Source organism: Hyaena hyaena, unplaced genomic scaffold, assembly GCF_003009895.1.
Source record: "Hyaena hyaena isolate Hyena2069 unplaced genomic scaffold, ASM300989v1 scaffold_369, whole genome shotgun sequence".
In the NCBI taxonomy this organism is placed as follows: Eukaryota; Metazoa; Chordata; class Mammalia; order Carnivora; family Hyaenidae; genus Hyaena; species Hyaena hyaena.
The window spans coordinates 1,401,943-1,420,081 of NW_024081000.1; the positions used below are offsets into that span (position 1 = coordinate 1,401,943).

The 18,139-nt window shown below is 40.2% G+C and overlaps 1 long non-coding RNA gene across 1 annotated transcript in view; it reads left to right on the plus strand.

The window, feature by feature from the left end:
- The first annotated feature begins 1,012 nt into the window (after positions 1 to 1,012).
- LOC120244077 overlaps positions 1,013 to 18,139 on the plus strand; it is a 32,324-nt gene continuing 15,197 nt past the window's right edge. Inside the window, exons 1-3 of the long non-coding RNA XR_005531457.1 lie at positions 1,013 to 1,083; positions 1,837 to 1,953; positions 5,308 to 5,413. This is a non-coding gene — a long non-coding RNA (uncharacterized LOC120244077). The remainder of the gene's footprint in view (positions 1,084 to 1,836; positions 1,954 to 5,307; positions 5,414 to 18,139) is intronic.

Consider the following 18,139-nt stretch of genomic DNA (forward strand, 5'->3'; position numbering starts at 1 on the left):
ACCCACGAACCGTGAGATCATGACCTAAGCGAAAGCCGGACACTTAACCGACTAAGCCACCCAGGCACCCCTCGTATAGATTGATTTTTTTGAAACTCAGCATCTCTATAATTTGGAGTTTTCTCAACAGAGTGTGAACATAAACAGGCAAGATAAAACTTGTTCGCAAATAATTAGAAATGTGTGAGTCACTGCTCTGGTGAAGCAAGAGGTTTAATGGCCACTGTTTACATCTTTCTAAATTATGGGTATTAAAGGCAGTTTATGCACCATGGCATCCTAAACTTTAGGCTGTACCTGATCTCCTATGGTTTCTGTAAGGGAGAAAGGGATGCTGTGATATATTTATTTATTAATTTTCGGTGTCTCTCCAACAGGGTGTAAGCCCCATAAAATTAGGACTTTGTCTTCTTTATTCATTGCAGTTTCTCTTGTGCGTAGGACAGACTCTGACCTATCACAGACCCTTAATAAATATTTATTGAAAGAAAGAAAGAATGAATATGAGGGCTCTAGCCCTTAATGAAGGTGGTGGTTTACATCTAGCACGTGATACATAAGATGTACATCACAGCTTGAGAGTGCTTATTTTTTCTGGCTCTTGCTATGTTTTCATAGTTGCATCTACTGTGCCATGCTGATTTGTTATGGAAAAATCATATATACATACATGGCAGCAGTGATATAAGTGTCACAAGCACGGCCTTAGAATAAATATTGCAGCAAGCACACATTTCAGCATTGTTTGCAGTAGCAAAAGATTGGAAACAGCCTAAATATAAGTTACTAGGGAAATGGCTAAAAAAACCCAAAGGCATATTTATACAATGGAATACCATACAGCTGTTTAAAAAACAAAAACAAAAACAAGAGAAGAATCAATATGGAAAGATCTCTAGGATAAACTGCATTATTAAGTTAAAAAAGTATAGAGCAGACTATAATACACAACCTTTTGTGGACAAAAGGGGAAGAAATAAAAATACATATTCATGTTTGCTTCCAGATGCAGAAAGTAACTCTAAAAGGATGAAAAGAAATTAGTAAAAGAAATTACCTGTTGGAGCTGTGGTAGGAACTGGGGTGAGTGTGACACTTTTTACCATCTGTTTTTATATATGGCTTGATTCTGGAACTATTTGAATATATTACCACTTAAAAATGAATAAAGTATAAGATAAAAAATAAATGATGAAGATAATGATTATTTTTCATCTAAGAAATTCTACCTGCTTGTTGGTACAACAAAGAAGTGTGGGCACCTGGGTGGCTCAGTTGGTTAAGCGTCTGACTTCTGCTCAGGTCATGATCTCGCCATTTGTGAGTTCAAGCTTCACGTCTGGCTCTGGGCTGACAGCTCAGAGCCTGGAGCCTTCTTCAGATTCTGTGTCTTCCCCTCTCTCTGTCCCTCCCTGCTCACGCGCGCTCTCTCTCTCTCAAAAATAAATAAACATTAAAAAAAAAAAGAAATGAAAATTATTTTGGATCTGGTTCAATAATAATTGTGAAAGTTCTCTGTGAAATGCATCATACAAATGTATGGTATTATATTTTTGGCATGCATTGTAACAAAAAATATTTTAAAAAGGTAGAAAATGACATAGAAGGCAAATGGACAATTCAGGCTGGGGAAGATGGATGAAAGTAGTTCTAATAAACACAATCAGCTTTTAGCTAGGCAGAAAGGCCCCACAAATGTTCAGGTTATTAGCTGATACTCACAACTACTTGGTAATCATGCTTCTAATGAGAGTGAGCACTAATGGCTCAAGGAAATGTGAGTCAAATTATGAAGTTTTATTAAAATGTTTTCTCCATTTGTCTTCAATTATTTAGATCCAATCTAATTTTCCTTCAAAATTATAGTCTGGGGCTCAAGCTAATTTATGTGACTGAACATTTAAAAATAGATGTCCTCTCTACCTGGATGTAACATCACTGAGAAAGAGTACGGTACGTTTCCACAGCACCGTTGCTGAAACACAACCGTTTTTCCTCCTAAACTTATTCAATAATGTGCAACGGAACAAGCATAACCAAAGCTTTGTCCCTGAACGCCAAAATGCCGAGAGCCTGCATGTGATCCTTTCTTCCCCTTCCCTACTGTAATTACTTCTTCAGTGGCTGTAGCAAGCTCCCTTGCACTTTTATTCTAACCTTTGGCAGTTGGACATAGACAAAGCCAAGAACCAAGGTCAGAGTCTAGGCAAGTGAAACATTCAGGGTCCAGAAGAGCAATACTTATTCAGCTTTTTAGATAATCATCACCAAACTGTTCCTAAACCTGGCCATTCAAAAAATAACCGCTTTGTGGCATCTGGATGTCAGGGACTTATTTTATTTTGATGTGCAGCCCCTGGATGTCATTCAACATTGGTCAGGAGCCCGTATGGTTACTTGTGGAAGGATGTGTGTGTGATGAATAGTTTGCTGTCTTTCCCAGTCAAGGTACCTGATGGCCAGCTATTCTTCCTCACTTTATTCTTCATCTTCTATTCCTTTTCTTTACGGCTCTGATCTTCTTTCCCTCTCTGTCTTCATGTTTTGAGACAAAATTTACCTTTCCTTTAAGGCCACAGTTGCATAGCATCTTAGAAGGAAAAAAAAAACCATTTTGATAGAACTGGCACTTAAGACTTTAATAACTTATTAATATGAGTGCCCCAAGTTACAGTAGTTATGAATATTTCAGGTGGAGTAACTTTTTCCTCAAGGGTAGGTATTGTCTCATATAATTGGACAATACACATATTTTAATTCCTAAACATCTACACTCCTACAGTATGCAGTGATTTCTCAATTATCTGCATAAGAGTGTTGACCAAATGAATAATTTGAAAGTATTTGACATTGAAGTCCATGATACATTTTTTTCTCCCAGAAGCTTATTTTACTAATTACTTAATAATAATTTTACTTATTATTACTAGTTTGGTTTGAACCTGTATTAAAATAAACACTTCTCTAGAATACATACCAAACTGCTTCAAAGGAGAGGCAATCTAGAAATAGTTGAGACATAGGCAGAGGCCAAAGGGAAATGAAATATGTTCAGAATCAGAAGACTCAACATTTAGTCAAATATTTATTTGTACCTTACTATATTCCAAAAAAATTTTGAGATGGAATAGTAGCTGTGCTTCATTATAGGGGTGTTATACCTTCTGAAGCCCAAATGCAAGATTCCAGCTCTTTGTCCAGTGTAGGGTTTTGCTGTCTGATAATAACAACAGTAATCGTTCCTCAACAGTCTACAGTGTCAAGTACTGTGCTGAATACTTAATATGGTTTATCTTAATTAATCTTCAAATTATTGCTGCATCATTTTACAGATGAGGCTCAGAGAAATTAATCACCATGCCCAAAGTCACATAGCTAGTACCTGGCAGAAGTGTCAGTTGGAACCCAGATTGTGTGGCTCTGATGCCAGTGTTCCTAACACATTCGCCCTATTGCCTCTGTTTGTGTTGATGATGATAGCTGTGCAGCTATGACTGCTTTTTAGGAAAAAACAACTGGGCATTTTTAAAGTGGATCTCAGAGCCTGAAACAGTATCTACACTGTGAAGGAAGTAGGTTTTGTTAATGTCCAAGTATCCTATCTGAGAAAGGGGTTGTATTCGTCTTACCAGGACAGTTCTGTGAAAACAAGTGAAACCGTAAACATTTAATGATTTCCCAGATTCATTAGTTCCAGGTAGGTGTAAAGTCTTCAGATCTCTATAGCCACATGGTTTTGGCTTGACCAGAGGACCTGGCTGTGGAACTCCTCACCCAGAGTTGCACCTTCCTATTTGCCATTACATTTCTTTTTGTACTATCCCCTGCTAAATGATTCCCTCAAATACAGGTCTTTCATCTGCCCTGGGCTGCGCCCTAGTCCTAGGGTGGGAAGTATCACTTGGTGGGCCTTAAACCCCACACTCTTCATAGGCTCTGCTGTCCAGATGGTAGCCATTGTGATTGTCCTCTTAGTTGAATGTCCTGGCCTTACCTGCCACTTATCCTTCCCAGTTACTGTTCCTGAGAATTCAGTGGTATTTGAGCCCATCTGTGATCTTTGGTGCAATCTCAACTTAGTGTACCCTCCTAGAGGAAGACTCCTCCACAAGTTCTTTATCTACACCTCTCTTTCCCATCCTGCTGTCTACCCTCCACCACTTTCCTGTGTCTTAAAACACAATCAAAGATCAATGAATATTAAGTTTTAGCTTTTAGCAGCTAATATCAATACTTCCTATAGTGGTAAAATTTTTGGTAGTTACACAAAATTGTTAGATTCAATTATATGCAGTTTTGTTTTTTTAATGGGGCGAGGGAATCAGAACCTATAGTAACATGAATCTTCCTAAGGACGCACTCACCCGCCTCATGAAAATTACTTTGCAGAGACAATGCACAGTATCTAAATCATGTCAGTGCAAATCATTACTTTGTCAAGAAGTGGGGACTTAATGCTTGTGTTATTTTAAAATTGTTTTCAGGCTGAGATTGGCATACCTAATTGCTTTTTAAATACACTTGTTAAAGCATCAAGGATATTGCTGATGATATTTAAACGCCTTTGGGTGGGCTGCTGTCATTAACAGGCAAGGTTGGCATTTTCCTCTCTAACCTCGAACTTGATGGTTTTAATATCTAGGCTATTAAATTTACACCAGGAAGAACTCTGGCAGACAAATCTTTTACCAAAGCAATTTAAGCAAACAACAAAAATAAAGAAAAGGGTAAAGCATTTAGCTTTCAGATAACATATTATCCAAGGACTGCCCTCTATTTTTGTGGCATTATACAGACTTGTTTGAGACTGAAGATGCTGCATTTGGGGTTGACTTTTTTGTGGAATCAGCTTCTGAATTCAGCCCGGAAGCAAATGTTTTGGCTTCAAGTGTGGTGTTAATGAATTACTGAAGAAATTTCAATGGGAGGTAAAGATCCTAAACTCTCTTTAATTCTTTTTTGAAGGTCAAAAGTTAATTCCTTTGGGGAAAAAAAGAAAAGATAAAACTGATTTAGTTTGCTTCATTTAAAACTATTACTTTGGTCTTCTGCCTTCCCAAAAATCTGAGGGTCCTTCATTCAACAAGTATTTATGGGTCATTTATGACATTCTCTGCACCAGGAAGTATAGTGACCATACCCCAAAAAGACACATCCGTGGGAGCTTCTGTATGCCAGTTTGATAATAAGTTAACAAGGAGAAATTTGGGCTGAGACTAACATGCCTTAGGAGAGTTGTGGAAAATAAATGTATAGAGTTATTGTTTTCTCTTCTGATATGCATTTCCATATGGATTCTATTTGCAGATGCTTTCTCATTTCTTTCCTGTAAGATATACACACAACAAAGGAGCCCAGCCTGTTTTTAGAGAACCTGCTTGCTTCCTGTTGTTGAAAGAAAGTCTTATGTGAGGTAAAAGCACTAGGCAAGTCTGGGACTATTGGTGACAAAGAGTGTTATTTGGATAGAGGAAATATGCTATTTTCCTCCTCCGCTGGTATGATGTGCATTTATTAGAGCATGTATCAAATAATTTGGTTTTCCAATACATTATCAGGAATTAGTGAGATTGGTTATGGACTTAATTATGGTTTTCTCAAAAATGTTTTTAGTGTGCTCTCAAACATTTTGAAGTGGACCTTTATTATAGTTACCAAATTGTATGAAAGTGCATTGCCCTCATCACATAAGGGTCACAGGTGGAACATAGCAGGGCTGAAATGAAGGGTAATGGAAAAATCCAGTACTTGTGTTTGCTACTTAAATGTCATGGCTCGGTAAATGGATTTCTGTACTTCCTAGGACTCGGCTTCTACTACATTAGCCTGGCAAATTAGAGAGGAGAGGTTGCTCTGCAAATTGGCTTGGCGAACCATGTAGTTCATCTTTTTATTGTGCAAAACAGAAAAAATTGCTTCTAATCAATCCACTTCAACTTTTAGTCTAAAAATTATTTACCATCCCATCAGCTGAAAGTACCTATGAAATGGTCTATTTGAATTAACTGAAGGGAAGAGGTATTTGTATCAATAAGCTGATTACAATCATGAGGGCACAGTCTTACTATGGAACAATAAAGAGACTGCATTATTATTGAGGTGTCCTTGCCAAATTGATTAATGCTTTGAGGAGAATTAATCTACATTTCAAATATAATTGGACTCTTATTAACTAAATCAGAAATGTACCACTTCATGCCTGTGATGCTCAAAAGAGATAGGTTTTCCTTCCAAATAGGACATGATTAACTTTGAACTTTTTGTAATCTTTGCACTTGATTCTGCTTTGTAATGTGACGTTGGAGGTGCTAAGATGAAAGTTTATTATTTTTAATTTTTTTCAAAGAATAAATTAACAGAGAACTGATGTGAGGTACAGGGAAATTTCCACTTTGCCAATTACCACCCTCAATGATTTAAAAAAGTGAATGAAAGAAGTACACTTCTAAACGAAGTGTAATAATGAGGTTGGGGTATGCAAATTACAGGAGTAGACACTTTTAAGCTGTGCCTTAGCACAGCTGGCTTCATTAGAAAAGCATCAAGGACCAGGAGGCAGGGTTGCCTGGAAGGAAAGGGAAGAAGGGATGAGCAGGATGGGCAGAGACACAGAGGGGCAGAGGGGCAGTCTGATGACAAGGGATTTGTGAGATTCAGGTAGTCTGTGCTGGGAGTGAGGGGACTGTAGGCTGAGAAACCTCGGCCTCATTTGAGAAGAAACTTCACTCACAGCTCCAGATTAGGTGAACTTTGTTTGGCTTAAGATTTCTTATACAGCAGGAATGTACCCCAATGTTCATAGCAGCACTCTCAACAGTAGCCAAAACATGGAAAGAGCCTAAGTGTCCATCAATGGACAAATGGATCAAGAAGATGTGGTTTATCTATACAATGGAATACTACATGGCAATGAGAAAGAATGAAATCTGGCCATGTGTAGCAACATGGATGGACCTTGAGGGTGTTATGCTGAGCAAAATAAGTCAGGCAGAGAAGGACAAATATCATATGTTTGCACGTTTAGGAGGATTAGGAGGAACTTAACGGAGGACTGTGGGGGAGAAGAAGGGAGGAAATAGTGGGGGAGAAGGAGGGAGGCAAACGATGAGAGACTCTTGAATGCTGAGAATAAACTGAGGACTGATGGGTGTGGTGGGGAGGGCAAGGGGGGTGATGGCCATGGAAGAGGGCACTTGTGGGGATGAGCACTGGGTGTTATATGGAAACCAACTTGACAATAAACTATTTAAAAAAAAGAAAAAAAATTTCTTATACAGCAGGAGTCCAAATTTCTGAACAAAAAAATCTTAGCAGAGAGGAACAAAAAGTGCTGAAACCAAAAAAAATTTTTTTTTTGATGAAATCTAATTCATCTGATTGGCTAGACCAAAATCATCTAAATTCAAAAAAAAATTTTTTAAAAATTAATTCTTTAAAGAGAAAACTCCCCTCTTTTAGATGAATGTTAATTACACAATGGCAGATTAGGTAATATCTACAGATAATGTCATGTCTTCATTTGGATTGAGGTTCAAATTCTAGGCTCCCATTTCAAAAGAATCTCTTTCACCTTAAAAAAAAATAGAGCTCCATCAGAGAAGCCTCCCCTTTTGTGTTTTCTCCTTGACTTCCCCCCTGCCTGCCTCCAATGGGGGCTGCTCACGTGCTGGCTTATGCCTACAGAGAGAGAGAGGAAGGGGCAGCTGGCTTTTGCTTTGATTTGAGCTCCATTCCCCTTTGTCACTCTCCCTCTTGTTACCAGGGCCACATATGTTATTAACACTCAACTAAAGCTTCCTACCTCTTGCAAGTGAGGAGGGTTGAGCTGAAATGGACATTTGTACATTTGGTGCATATGGGGCTGCCTGAGGGAGAGCCTATTGCTTTAGTTCACCACTCTCCCCCGCCCCCCAGACGTGCCTCATTAGAAAACTGAAGGGCTAGTATTCAGGAAGAGGGAGAGAAGAAAGGACAAGGGAGGGATTCCCAGATGCACTGCTTTATGCACCAGAATTAGGGCTCTTGGGTAACTGCAACAGTCTCTGTGAAGGACAGCTGCCTAGAGAAGTTTTACAGGGCAATTCTGCTACTTACTGGTTAGACCTGAATGTAGGCTTTCAAGAGCTGCTTATATCTTTAGAATTTAGTTCCAAGTGACAACCTTTCAGGGCTCTGTTTCCTGATTGCAAAGCTGAGAAGGCTGACTCGATGGATGACTTCTTGGGTCCACTAAATGAAGTAATCTGGCAAATATCCCCCACCAATGTGTTCAACATACTGAGAAAACATAATCAGGAATAAAAAGGTCCTAAGTTCACATAAAATGGAATAGTATGTTTTTTTCTTTAACATTCTTTTTCTAAGCCTGTGTACACACCTAGTTAAATTTTTATTTGTATCCAATTCATATCTGCCCAAAGATCTGGTTATTTCTCATCAAACATTTCAGACTCAGGCATCCCTCAGGCCAAGGATGTTCTGAGCATGTTCCTACATAAACCTGTTTCCCACATTAAGAAATGACCCTTCATTCTCATGTCCTTGCTCAAATGTTTTGTTTACTGAGAAGTGGGTGGTAGGGTGTGTGTGTGTGTTGGAGTGTGGTATGTAAAGTTTCATGGGGAAATGTGTAAAAATATATAACAAAGATCTTTGTGCTATTCATCTTCTCCCATCCAAGTACTAACCAGACCCGACCCTGCTTAGCTTCTGAGATCAGATGAGATCTGGTGCGTTCAGGGTGGTATGGCCGTAGACTGTGCTATTCATCTTCTAAGAGAGACTACTGCTAACTTCTGTTTGTTGCGTGAGTTCCTTCTTCCCTTTTTTTCCAGAAACAATCTCTGGGGGCAAATGCTCAGGCACCTATAAAAGTCAGAACCTTGGTGCAGATCATTGAAGAAAGGGCCCAATAATATTTGCCTTGAGAATTAACTCCCCCTCCCACCCCAAGGTTTACATTATTTGAATTTATCCTGGGTTAATTAAAAAAATAGAGGGGCACCTGGGTGGCTCAGTTGGTTAAGTGACCTATTTTGGCTCAGGTCATGATTTTAGGGTTTGTGGGGCTCTCTGCTGTCAGCACAAGGCCCCCCGGGAATGATCCTCTCTCTCTCTCCCCCTCTCTCTTTGCCCTTCCTGCACTCATTATTTTTTCTTTCTCTCAAAAATAATAAACATTTTAGGGGCACCTGGGTGGCTAAGTTGGTTAAGCATGGGACTGTGGCTCAGGTAATGATCTTCCCAGTTGTGGGGCTCTGTGCCTGAAACTGGCTCTCTCCCTGGCCCTCCCCTGCTCACACACTCTCTCTCTCTCAAAAATGAATAAACTTAAAACAATTAAAAAAATAAACATTAAAAAAATTAGAGTAGTTACTAAAATTATTGTCTAGCTCCTTTTCCGACACTCACACCATCAGAGGGAGCCAGGTGAGGGGGAGGGTGGTTGATTTGACATTACAGTTGGCCCCAGAGCGCAGAAACTTCAGGAGGCAAATTGAAAGTGTCTTTGGCCGATGAGCTGTGTAAACCTTTAACTAGACAGGAAGGACAGTGACCTGGGAAACGGACAGCTTGGCTCCCAGGGCGCCCTCACTGGGGAGGTTCCCTGTAAACCCCTCCAAGGAGGGCGACATTCTCTGAGCTTGGAAACCCACGACCCCTGGATATCACCGGGATCGTGCCGAGCAGCTTCAGGTTTCTGAGGGCAAAACAACGTCCTCAGTCGTCCAGTTAGAGAGCTTCTATTTTCCTGCCCTTTCTGAGTCCAGGTCAACGCGCCAGCTTTGCCCGCGCACCAGGCAGGTTACTCTGGGCGGCCCGACGGACACTTCTCACGGTGATATTTAGCTACCGCGGCCCCAAAAGAGAAGTGCCCGGGATGGCATGCACACGATGGGGACCCTTGTACTACTGCCCTCCCCGCCTTCTGACATTACGGACAGTGAAGAGGGGAAGGAGGGAGAAGCGTCCGCTCCCCGTCCGGTGCGCGCCCGCCCCAACACTGACCAGCCCCTTTCATAGGTTTAAAAAATGTTTTCGTATAGTGAATGAAGACCGGGTGTGGGGTTGGGTTTGCAGCCGGGCGGGGAGGAAGGCGATCCCGCTTGTTTAGGAAGCTGTGACAACCGGAGGTTTACGGAAGAGCGGTCTTTGCGCGCCGGTTTGGAAAGCCGGTTCAGAGCCCTCCTCCCCATTTTTTGTTCCGCTGACACAATTTTAGATATTTTGTGTGTGGTTTTAGAAGAGGGACAAACCACAACAAAATCCACATATAAAGTATAAGTACATACATTACACAGCATGTTAAATTGAATTATACACGGGATAACATTTTTCAAGTTTCACGATGGCAGCAGCACTTGTAGGATTTTAAGGTAATATTTCTAACAAAATGCTGTGATGCTCGCTGTGGGTGGCTTCGCGTTTGAAAAAAATTCCTTTTTCCATTCGGTAGGAACTTTCTCAGTGTTTATGAATGAGCTTGATGCTGAGGATGGAAAATTTTGGTTAATTTTAAATAATACACCATTTTATCATATGTTTGGAACTAATTAAAGCTTATAGTGTACATATGTGTATATGTGCATTGATCTATATGAAAAAATAAAATCTTAGAATTCTAGACAATTAGGACTATCAGTGGCCTTTGTCCCCAAAGAGCAGCCCAAGTCAGTCACTTGACAGATGGACTGATCTCACAAAGCAATTCTTTTGTCTTCTTGCGAAGAAGTAGTGCGTTTCTGTTCCTTTGCAGTGGAGTGTTTTCTAAGAATTATTTCATGTCAAATTACTTTGATGACATGCCATATAGTATTTAAGTGACTTCAACTTACGCTTTTTGAGAATTTAGAATTGATTTTAACCTTCACATTTTGTTTTCCAAAGAAATACACACACACACACATAATCCTGGGTTCAGATTTGTTTACCGGTAGTGTTAACAAAACAGGTGCAATGAATTTTCTAGTTTAAGGGTTCTTTTATTCCTGTTCTTACCCTGTATCCCAAGACAGGAGACACTGGAGCTGGGGCAGCTACAGGCTCTCCCTCCACGTCTATGAGGTATTCTAAAATATATGGGTTTGTGATGGTGGCAGTGGGACGGGGTAATTTAATGAGAGGAAATCCACAGTGAGTGGAAAGACTTTCTGAGAGGGCTTCTCATTTCTCTGCAATTGCTGAGCAAGCATCGGCTTCCATTTCTGCCTCAGACTCTGGGGACTATGAAGAGCTTTTTTGGGAACGGCATCTTTAGTGCATGCACTCATCATATTTCTGCAGGTATTATAAAGATACGGTAATGCTGAAATTTGTACACATGTCAGGGAAGATGGTGAACACTCACAATTCCTAAATATGATTAAATTTTTAAAATACCGTTCAGCTCCTCTTTTTTTTTTTTAAACAAAATGCAAAAACCTCTTATGCCAGGGGATACAGCTGTGGTGTCAAATATTCCTTGCTTTCCGGTGCCGCTCCTGTGACTGTCAGGAATAAAGATTGGCACAGCTTACTGAGTATATGTTCTGTTCTGAACACAGTTCTAAGTACTTTATATGCATCATTTCATTTAGTATTTACAACAATCCCATGAGGCAGGTAATTTTATTTACAAATGAACAAACTAAGGTTCAGAGAGGTGAAAAAGTTGCCCAAGAGCCCATGGGAGATAAGAACCAGGACGGGGAATCAAATGTGTTTCTGACTCCAGAAACTGAGTTCTCAATCTTTGTGAAATCATTCCATTTCAGATTTCATTTTCTTGGTCATTTTAGAGCAATAGCTTTAAGTTCCTAATTGTGTTCTAAGACAATTTCTTTTTATTTTGAGATGGCTCTAACATTTGAAAAAAATAATTTCTTTTCATAATAATAACAGACGTTTGCTTAGTTTCCAAAACCCTGTTCCACGCTTGTTTTCAGTAATTCTGATGTCTGTCCTGCAAGGCCATGTGTAAAAAAGATGATCCTTGGACTACTAGCATCAGGTTTAGAATTTAGAAGCAGGGTGCTAGTTAAAATGCAGATTTCTTGGGGCGCCTGGGTGGCTCAGTCGCTTAGGCGTCTGACTTCAGCTCAGGTCATGATTTTACCGTTTGTGAGTTCGAGCTCCACGTTGGGCTCTGTGCTGACAGCTCAGAGCCTGGAGCCTGCTTCCAATTCTGTGTTTACCTCACTGTTTGCCCTCTCCCACTCACACTCTATATCTCTTTCTTTCAAAAATAAATATTAAAAAAATAAAATGCAGATTTCTCGATTCCTTGTGGACTGGGGTGAGAACTGGCAGTCGGATGAGATTCGGGAAACTGCCTTTTAATAAGCTCTTACAGTATACCAACAATTAGAGAAACATGAATTTTGGAAGGAAACCTTGATTTCTATCCCAATTTTAACACTTTTTAATTGTATGACCTTAGGCAAGCTGTTTATAGAGCTGTAGTGAAGATTAAATTAGATTGTGTGTATCAAAACAGTAATGTTTAAGAGTGCTAATAATGATAAAAACTAAAGGTGTTTTTGATCACTTGCTATGTGCCACATGCTGTACTGGAAACTTTGCACATATCAGCACCCACGTTGGGGGGGCTGCCATTATTCCTGATTTACAGAAGAGGAGGCAGAAACACCAGAGATTAAGCTGAGCCAGGATTTGGTGGCAGGGGGTCTGGCCCTAGGGCTTTGCCCTTTACCCCTGTATCTGTTGTCTCTCATAGTAGATATTTAATGACCATTACTTCCCTTGGGACCATCTTATAAAGTCAACAGCAACAAAAGCTGATAAAAATACTGGATGGGAAACAATAAGAGCTTTTTTCTTTTGATTCAGAACATGTAAGTAAACGCTATATGGTACATTTCTCTTTAAGATTATTCCATTCATGGGGTGCCTGGGTTGCTCAAACAGACACATCTGATCCTGGACTGAATGAATAATCTTTTAAAATTATTTTTTTTAAATTAAAACATTTTTTAATTATTATTATTATTTTTTTAAATTTATTTCTGAGAGAGAGACAGCATGAGCAGGGGAGGGTCAGAGAGAGAGGGAGACACAGAATCCGAAACAAGCTTCAGGCTCTGAGCTAGCTGTCAGCACAGAGCCCAACGCGGGGCTCAAATCCACGAACCGTGAGATCATGACCTAAGCCGAAGTTGGAAGCTTTAACAACCTGAGCCACCCAGGCGCCCCAAATTATTATTATTTTTAATGTTTATTTACTTTTGAGAGAGAGAGAGAGAAGAGAAGAGAGGCATGAGCAGGGGAGGGTCAGACAGAGAGGGAGACACAGATTCCTAAGCAGGCTCCAGGCTCCGAGCTGTCAGCACAGAGCCCATCATGGGGCTCCAACTCACAGACCAAGAGATCATGACCTGAGTGGAAGTCAGAGGCCTAACTGACTGAGCCACCCAGGCACCCCATTTTTTTTTTAAGTTTATTTATTTATTTTGAGAGAGAGAAAGAGAGACAGAGACAATGTGAACTGGGGAGGGGCAGAGAGAGAGGGACAATCCCAAGCAGGCTCTGCACTGTCAACACAGAGCCCCACATGGGGCTCAAACTCATGAAACTGTGAGATCATGACTTGAGCTGAAACCAAGAGTCAGACGCTTAACCGACTGAGCCACCCAGGCACCTCATATTAAATTATTTTTTTAGCCAATATTTTTTACACAGCACTGGGAGACAGCTGGCCTCTTCTCTAACAGGTAAGGTGCTGGAAAAACTTTACTCTTGGCCCTGCGGGTGTGTCAGGAAACGAGGTTTTCACCTCCTTTTGTGTCCAGAGGGGTGGCCATGTGTTGTTGCAATCAGAAGGAGAGAATCCAGGGGTGCAAGTGCTAGTGTGGTTTCCATAAATGAAGATGTTCTGCTATTCATTTTCTCTGTGGGGGATGAGAAATTGCAGACCTTGCTCCAGTGAAAACAGCTTTGATCAAAACCACTTGAGCTTTCTTTCATATTAAGAGGCACATATTCTGGGAAGTAGAACTGATACAGATTAAAATATAAATCTCATCTAAAAGCTATTTCAAGAGAACTATGTAACAAATATTTCTATTTATTTCCCTAAATGTGTCTCTTTTCTTAGAATCAGAACTTTCAGCTAGGTTTTATAGGGAATGTTCCAGGTGCCCAAAAAAGAACACTGGAGCCTTGGCCATCAGATAATTTCCTCTGCCTTCCTCCTCCTGCTGGAGATTTATTTTATAAATTTGAGCGAGGAGAGCAGAAGCAGCAGGAGAGGCTATGAGATTTATATTAGAAAAGGCTTTAAAAAGGAGAAGTTTTGGGGCGCCTGGGTGGCTTAGTCGGTTAGGCGTCCGACTTTCGCTTGGGTCATGATCTCGCGGTTCGTGGGTTCGAGCCCCGCGTTGGGCTCTGTGCTGACTGCCAGCTCAGAGCCTGGAGCCTGTTTCAGTCTGTGACTCCCTCTCTCTCTGACCCTCCCCTGCTCACGCTGTCTCTCTCTCTCTCTCTCAGAAATAAATAAAAACATTAAAAATTTAAAAAAATAAATAAATAAAAAGGAGAAGTTTTTGTTTGGGATTTGAGAGCTGCCATTTATGGGGAGGATATGACAGAAATGGGGAGAACAGATATTAAAGATGTTTTGCTATGTGTAAGAATTTACTCTCCTTCATTTCTGGGATCTTTAGTCTTTTGGATAAAAACCATCAATATTTTAATTGCCTTTTTTTTTTTTAAATGAACTGTGTTTCTGAGAATGTGTCTGTATGAAACACTGAACTACAGGGAGCCAGAGTGTCCTTGGGTTGTATGGGCATAATTTTACTTGAGCTGCAGAAAAGGCTGCGTTTATCAGTCTTTTAGAATTCAGTAAGGTCACTGATGAGGTTTAAAAGAGGTGGTTGTGCAAAAGAGAAGGGGAAAGGACATAATCCAGGAGCTTGTAGGAAAGAATGGGGCAGAGTTTCCTGATAGTGGTGAAATAAATCAGGAAGGAAGCTTCTAGAATAACTTTAACTTCTTGCCGTTAAGTTCGTCTATAAAATGGTAGAGGATGATAAGATGTATTCTATTTTGTTCTACTTAACTAGAAGTTGGTATTAGAGTAGAGATATCTTCTGAGGAATTCAGAACAGCCTTGATGTGAGGTTAAGTGTGGGCAAGAAGGAAATGAGAGGATTGAACAGAGCAAACTTAAAAAAATTTTTTTTAATGTTTATTATTTATTTTTTGAGGGAGAGAGAGAAAGTGAGAGCAAAAGCGGGGGAGGGGCATAGAGAGAGGGAGACACAGAATTGGAAGCAGGGAGCACAGAGCCTGATGCAGGCCTCCAACTCATGAGTCGCGAGATCATGAGCTGAGCCAAAGTCCGACGCTTAACCTACTGAGACACTCAGGCGCCCCACTTTCTTTTTTAAAAAACGTTTATTTATTTTTGAGAGACAGAGATAGAAAGCGAGTGGGGGAGGGGCAGACAGAGAGATAGAGAGAGAATCCCAAGCAGGCTCTGCACCATCAGTACAGAGCCCATCATGGGGCTTGAATTCATGAACTGCGAGATCATAGCCTGAGCTGAAGTCCGACCCTTAACCAACTGAGCCACTCAGGCACCTAAAGAAAGCAAACTTTAAAAAAAAATGATGGCAACATATACATAGCATAAAATTTACCATCTTAACCAATTAAGCATACAATTCAGTAGTGTTAAGGACATTCACATTGTTGTGCGACCAATTTCCAGTACTCCTGTCACCTTGCAAAGCTGAAACTCTATACCTCTTAACAACTCCCCATTGCCCCCTCCCTCCAGCCCCTGGCAGCCACCTTCCATTTTCTATCTTTATGGATTTGACTACTCTAGTTAACTCATAAAAGTGGAATTATGTAGTATTTATCTTTTCGTGATTGCCTTATTTCACTTAATGTAATGTCCTCACGTTTCAGCCATATTGTAAGATGTATCAAAATTTCCTTCCTTTTTAGGGCTGAATAATATTCTATTGTATATACACCCCATTTTGTGTATCCTTCATCTGTCAATGGACACTTGGGTTGCTTCCAACTTTTGGCTATTGTGAATAATGCTGCTACGAGCATATGTGTACAAATATCTCTTCTAAACCTTGTTTTCAGTTCTTTTGAGTGCATACTCAGATGTGGAATTGCTAGACTATATGATAACTCTATTTTTAATATTTTGAAGAACTGCCCTATTGTTTTCCACAGTGACTATACCAGTTTACAGTGCCACTAATAGTGCACAGGGGTACAAGTTTCTGCACATCTTTGCCAACACTTAATTCTTTTCTTTTTATTTCTTTCCTTCTCTTTTTAAAAATGGTAGTCATTCTAGGAGTGCCTGAGTGGTTCAGTCGGTTAAGGGTCCAACTTTGGCTCAGGTCATGATCTCATGGTTTGTAGGTTTGAGTCTCACTTCTGGCTCTGTGCTGACAGCCCAGAGCCTGAAGCCTGCTTCAGATTCTGTGTCTCCTTCTCTCTCTGCCCCTCCCCAACTCACTCTCTCTCTCAAAAATAAACATTAAAAAAATTAAAAAAACAGTAGCCCTTCTAACATGTAAGCTGTATTCATAAGCTGTCGCTGGGAAACACAACTTAGTGGGTTAAAACAACAAACTTGTATTATTGCTTATGAATCTGCAGGGTGGCAGCTTGGATTAGGATCAGCTGGGTGGTTCTCTGGTCTTGGCAGGGTTCACTTACACATCTGTGGCCAACAGCTGGATTGCTGGCTTGTTGAGGGAGGGCCCAGCCGTGTGGCTCATCCCAATCTTCTAGTAGGTGAGCTTGGACTTATTCACATGGTGGTAGGAGAGTTCAGAAAGTGACAGTGGAAACATCAATTTGAGGCCAAGGCTCAGAAATTGCTCATTCCTTACATCACATTCATTGGAAAATATAAGATCCCAGACTAGATTCATAGGGTAGAGAGCCAAATTTTTAATGATAGGAGCTGCTATGTCACCCTGCCAAGAGCTGTGGAAACAGGGAGGAGTGAAGAACTGTGGCCATTTTTGCAGTCTAACACAGCATTCTAGAATTTTGGTGGGAGTATTAGAGGTAAGAAATTTGCCAGAAGATTATTAAGATTCTTATAATACATGGTTGGTTTTGTCTGTCTAGTACAAATATTCCAGAACCCTTTAAAATATTGTGGGTTAGGGGCACCTGGGTGGCTCAGTCGGTTAAGCATCCGGCTTCGGCTCAGGTCATGATCTCACTGTTTGTGGGTTCGAGCCCTGTGTCAGGCTTTGTGCTGACAGCTAGTTCAGAGCCTGGAGGCTGCTTCAGATTCTATATCTCCCTTTCTCTGACCTTCCCCTGCTCATGCTGTCTCTCTCTCTCTCAGAAATAAATAAAATGTTAAAAAAAAATTAAAAAATATATTGTAGATAAAAACTGGGAAGCTATAAATGAATTTGGAATTTTTTCCGATAGCCTTGTTTTTTAGCACAAAAGAACTATGTATTCATTTTTAAGAATAAACTTTATAATTTTAGAATAAAGTTCCAAAGATAGTACAGATCCTTTACTCAACTTCTTCTACTGTTAACATCTTATTACCATGATACATATGTCAAAACTAAGAAACTAACATTGGTACATTACTATTAACTAAACGCCAGATTTGTTTTGGATTTCACCAGTTTTTTTTCAATAATGTTTCTTTGCTGTCCCAGGATGCAATCTAGGAAAGCACATTTTATTTAGGCAATTATTACTTTAAAAAAAGACTATTTTTAGAGCACTTTTAGGTTCACAGCAAAATGGAGGTGAATGTAGAGATTTCCCTTATGTCCCTGTACCCACACATGCATAGCCTTTCCCATTATCGGCATTCTCCACCAGAGTAGTACATTTGTTACAATTGATGAAGCTAATTGACAGACCATAATCACCCCAGATCCATGGTTAACATTAGGGTTCACTCTCAGTGTTGTATATTCTATAGGTTTGGACAAATGTATAATGACATGTATCCATCATTATAGTATCATACAGAGTAATTTCACTGCCCTAAATGTCCTCTGTGCTTCACCTATTCGTTCCTCCCTCCCACTCCTTAACCCCTGGCAGATACTGATCTTTTAACTATCTCTAAGTTTTGCCTTTTCCAGAATGCCGTATAGTTGGAGTCATTCAACATGTA